The 4,593-nt window shown below is 64.7% G+C and overlaps 1 pseudogene; it reads right to left on the bottom strand.

Moving 5' to 3' along the window:
- Positions 1 to 650: 650 nt before the first annotated feature.
- Positions 651 to 2,753, bottom strand: LOC115834312 (annotated as a pseudogene).
- Positions 2,754 to 4,593: the final 1,840 nt, after the last annotated feature.

The following is a 4,593-nucleotide window of genomic DNA, read 5'->3' as shown; positions in this document are numbered from 1 at the left end:
AGTCCTCACGGCGCAGCATGGAGGTGCCTGGGACTAGCCATGTGCATGGAGTGGGGGGTGGTCTGCACCTGTGTGCATGGCTCAGCTCTCAACAAGCCCCCGGTCCATACCCAGGAGGGCTCCACGGGCAGCCCAAGCTCAGTGGGTTTGGCAACTCTGTTGGCACCAAAGGCTGGAAGCAGTGGGGCTCCTGCCTATAAAAGGCCTGGGGTCAGCAGGAGCCACCAGGGCAAGGGCCCTGCCTTCTTAGTCCCAGGAACAGGTGAGCCTGCCCCAGCTCCATGTTTGGCACCAAATGACCCACCACGTCGACCTCTCTTCCTCTGCCTGGCTGCAGGCCAGCACAAAGGGATATGGCAGGTTAGTGCCTGGCAGAGGCCAGTCAGGCCTGGAGGGGGCCCTCAATGGCACCAAACAACTCTTTCCTTTAAAGCTAAGACAAAAATAACCAGTATGAAGAGGAGCGGGGGTAATGCCTTGAGGGCTTGACCTTGGCAGCAGCCTGGCCAGGAACTGGGCCCAGAGCCTGTAGGGGCGAGGCGGGGGTGGGGGTGGCCCAGGCTGGACAGGGTGAGTAGGGTGCTGGCTGGGAGCTGACGAGGGGGCGAGGGATGGGAGGCACCCGCCCACGGGATATGGCAATGTGGGGTCTTCAGGGAGAGCCACCTGCGGCCAGGCAGGCGGGCGCGTGGCGGACGGAAGGCAGAGACGCACACGCACAGGGAGGCTGGCCTGGCCAGGTCTGGGGCCTAGATCAGGAACCTCTCTGCATCAGGGAGGGAAGGTGGGGTCCGGGAGGCTGGGAGGCCCACAGCTGGCCCGCTGTGGGAAACTCCTCAGGGGCAGGGCTGGCAGCAGGGCCTCGGCTGAGGCGGGCGAGGGTGGGCTCTGGGCAGCCACGCCCTTCCCCAGCCCCGGCTGTGCAGAGCTGGCCGAGCTCCTGTTTCCTGTGAGCAGATCCCAGGTTCCCACTGGGATCCACGATGGCGTTCATAATGGGGGGAGGAGGGTCAGGCTGCGGATTCAGTTCACCTGCACCCACCCTGTGAGTCAGGGTTCCCCACAAGGCCCTGCCAGCCTCCCTTGCTGCCCAGGCTTGGGCCACACTCACCTTCCAGCTGCTTCTGCACCCGCCTCAGTTCCTTCAGGATGGAGCTGATTTCTGGAAATGTGGCGGAAGGGAGGTGGAGTCAACTTCTGAGGGCTGCAGCCCTGCCCGGGGCTCTGGTGTGCAGGAGCTGGGACAAGGTTTGGGGCCAACCGGGCAATAGCAGGCTGGCTGGGGCGGGCCAAGGGGCACGGGGCCCCGGCGCTCCCTTGTTAGATGTCTTCAGGATGGGCACCTCGTTCTCCGGCGTTGATCCTGGCTTCCAGGTCCTCCCGGCTCTCACCCTGTGTCTGAAAGAGGATCCTGTCGGAGGAGGGGAGGCAGAAATGGGGGAACCAAGGACAGGGGATGACCAGAGCTGAGGCACAGTTCTCCCAGACCTCCCCTGCCATGAAGTTCATCCCACCCCACTCTGGCCTAAGGGGGAAACAGGCCTGATGCATGACCTGGGCTGACAGGCACCAAAGTCCCAGTCTGTGCCTACACTGGGCCGGTGGTGGGGGCTGGGCCCGGGATGAGGGCTAGGGGAGAAGGGGAGAAAAGGCCGCCCTGGAGGCGCTGGCTCCTCTGAGTTCAGGTCTGCCTGCTGGGAGCCACATACACGTGCACACGGGAGGGCTGGCTCCAAGCAGGTGACACGAGTACCCGTGAAACCGCTGCCCTTGAGGGACTCACCAGCCTGGAGTCTCAGCTCACGCAGCTGTGCTGGTGTCTGGGGTGTCCACCTCAGCCAGGAAGCCGACTCACTTCATCTTCTCTGGCAAGGTGCTCTGTGTCTTCACGGATGGCCTGCGACAGCTGGGACACCGGGTTCAGCATCAGTATCGAAGATCACCTGCCAAGAGCCCCGGCATCAGCACGGCCCCGCCTCGAGGAGCCCCGCCCCGCTCCCCCCGACACCCAGCTCCGTGGCGGTAGTGGGCACCGTGCCTCCTCTCGGTTCCGAGGCCGCGTCTTGTTGGCCAAGCGCTGTCCTCACAGCTGTCGTTCATGTTCTGGTCAAAGTCCCGAGAGTTCAGCGAGCCGGGCGGCACCTTCTGGAAAGTTTGAGGCTGGCCTCGGGATGCGCCTGCACCAGCTGCAAGAGGGAGGGCAGGCACTGTGGGCCCCGGGCAGAGGCTCCTGCCAGGCTGTGGCCAGCTGCACCTCCCTGCTCTGGCCCAGCAGTGACAGGCACACCCACCTTCTGTCTGTACAGGCCCCTCCTGTGCCCCTGCCCCACCGAGGAGGCAGCTGGGCCGGGGATACGGCACAGTCAGGCCTGACTCAGGTGCCGCGGGCTCCCCAGACCTCGAGCTCTCTGGTGGCCGTTTGGGGCGCTGACCCATGGGGACATGTGCTCGCCAAAGTGGGGATGCACAGCAGGGCCTCAGCCCGAGGTGTGCAAAGGGCTGTGGGGACCTGGTCTGACCCTCCTCGAGGGTGGCTCTGGCACAGGGCCTCAGAAAGCTTGGGGCTCACCTCCTCCCGGCAAGGATGGTTGAGGGGGTGCTGGGCATGGTGCTGAGGGAGGCGCTGTGGGCAGGCTCCGAGGAGCCCAGTGTGTCACCATCCCCAGCCACATCGTGGATCTCCCGGGCTAGGATGGCCACGTCCTTCACCAGCGTCTGGCTCAGCCTGCAGCCGGCAGGAAAGACGGCAGGTTCTGCACAGAGGAAGTCGGGGCAGCAGGGGCCAGACAGGCCTTAAAGCCCCTCCCAGCTCCCAGGCAGCTGCTGGCCAGAGGTGGGGCCTGGGGGAGGTACTCCCCAGCCTGGCCCCAAACACTGGCCTAGCCACTGGTTACACAGGCACTGGCCACGGCCCCACAGGGAGGCCCAACTCCCCACAGCCACAAGGAGGGATGGTGGGGGCTGGGACGGAGCCTGAAAAGAAGGGTGCACAGAGACCCTTGCTGGCTCCGGGGCAGGCCATACCTCCTCCCTCTCCGGCCCCCCAGGCCAGCATCACAGCTGCCAGGCCCAAATGGGATGGATGGGACTCAGTCATAGAACGTGTGGGTGCCATGGGCGCCCAGCTCTGCGGGCAGAGAAACTGAGGCAAGGAAGGGAGTGGGCTGAGGTCACAGAAACCAGAGCCTGGCACTCCTCACACTGAGGGTGGGGGCTGCGCAGAGGGTGGGGCTGGGCAAAGGGTGGGGCAGGTAGATCCAGAGAGGCAGGGGACCCCTTGCAGGCCAGTGAGGCCAATGGCAGCTCAGCCTAGCCCCCTGCTCAAGCCTGGCCAGCTCAATCCCCCTAGGATGTGCCGAGGGGGCACAGGCCTCCACGCTGCCGAGGTAACAGACACTTCCCAGCGAGTACAGGGCCTGCCGGGCCTGTGAGCAGCTCCCAGCCCTCTGCTGAGGCGCACAGCCTTGTCGCCTGTCCTGCTGGCCCCTTAAGCACCTGGGCCACCAACAGGTCCTGCCCACTTAGGCCTTCAGCCCAGGCCTTGGGGACCCAGGCTCCCTGTCACTGTCAACCACCCATCCTCATGGGGACAGGCCCCACCCCAAGCCTCCTCGGCCCCCACACTGGCAGTCACCCAAGGAACAGACCACCCTGAGGGCCCTCCCCATACCCCGACCTCCAGCGGCACCACAACCCTCGCCAGACGCTGGCACGACCGGAGAAACAGCCCCAGCACCCTCTGCCCAGATGGCCTTGCACAGCCCACTGGCTGCCCTGGCCCCACTCAGGACTGGGTCCTAGCTGGGTCCACCCTTCCACATCAAGACAAAACATGGAAGCCCTCCCTCCACCTCTGGGTGACACCAACTGGCACATGCCCCTGGCCCTCGGGCCCCCACCCAGCACTCCCTGGCTTCCCGCCCCCGGCACATCGCATGCTCCAGCTCGCCCACCGTGGAAGGCAGAGAACTCCAGAAACCCACATGGGCCCCCACGTCCCCTTATTCTCTCAGGCCTGGAAGCACCCACCCACTTCTCAGCCTGGTGCAGTGTCTCTGTCCAGAGCCCCAGCCCTGTGCCCGCCTCCTCCACTGATGGCAGCCTTCTTCCCTACGCTCCCCCAATACCTCAAGCATCCCAAGAGCCCTGTCCCCAGTCCCCATCCTTCCAAGCCCCCCAGGTCCTCCCCACCAACTTCATACTGCTCACAGCCTCAGGTGCCTGAGCCTCCACCCCAGTGTGGGCCACTCTCTAAGGGCCGCCTGCTCCTGGCCACCTCCTTCCAGGTCCCTCATGGGCTTCAAGCTCAGCATCCTCCACAACAAACACTTGCCATCCACCCTGGTCCTGGGACCTCCCCTACCTGCCCCACAGCCTTTCAGAGCCTGCCTTTGCAGTACTGACCACTGCTTGGCAAAGACCACTCTCACTCCCACCCAACTCCCTACCCCATCCTCCCCAGCGCCTGGCCTGGAGAGGGCCCCATTACTGAATGACCATGTGAGGAAGTTCATTTCTAATAACCTTTGAGGAGGCCCTCCTTGTACTGGAGGTCTCACCTCCTGGGAAGATCTGCATCCACCCACCCCTCCA

This window comes from Nomascus leucogenys, unplaced genomic scaffold (assembly GCF_006542625.1).
Source record: "Nomascus leucogenys isolate Asia unplaced genomic scaffold, Asia_NLE_v1 000919F_71286_qpd_obj, whole genome shotgun sequence".
Taxonomy (NCBI): domain Eukaryota; kingdom Metazoa; phylum Chordata; class Mammalia; order Primates; family Hylobatidae; genus Nomascus; species Nomascus leucogenys.
This window is presented reverse-complemented; position numbering and strand designations above follow the sequence as displayed.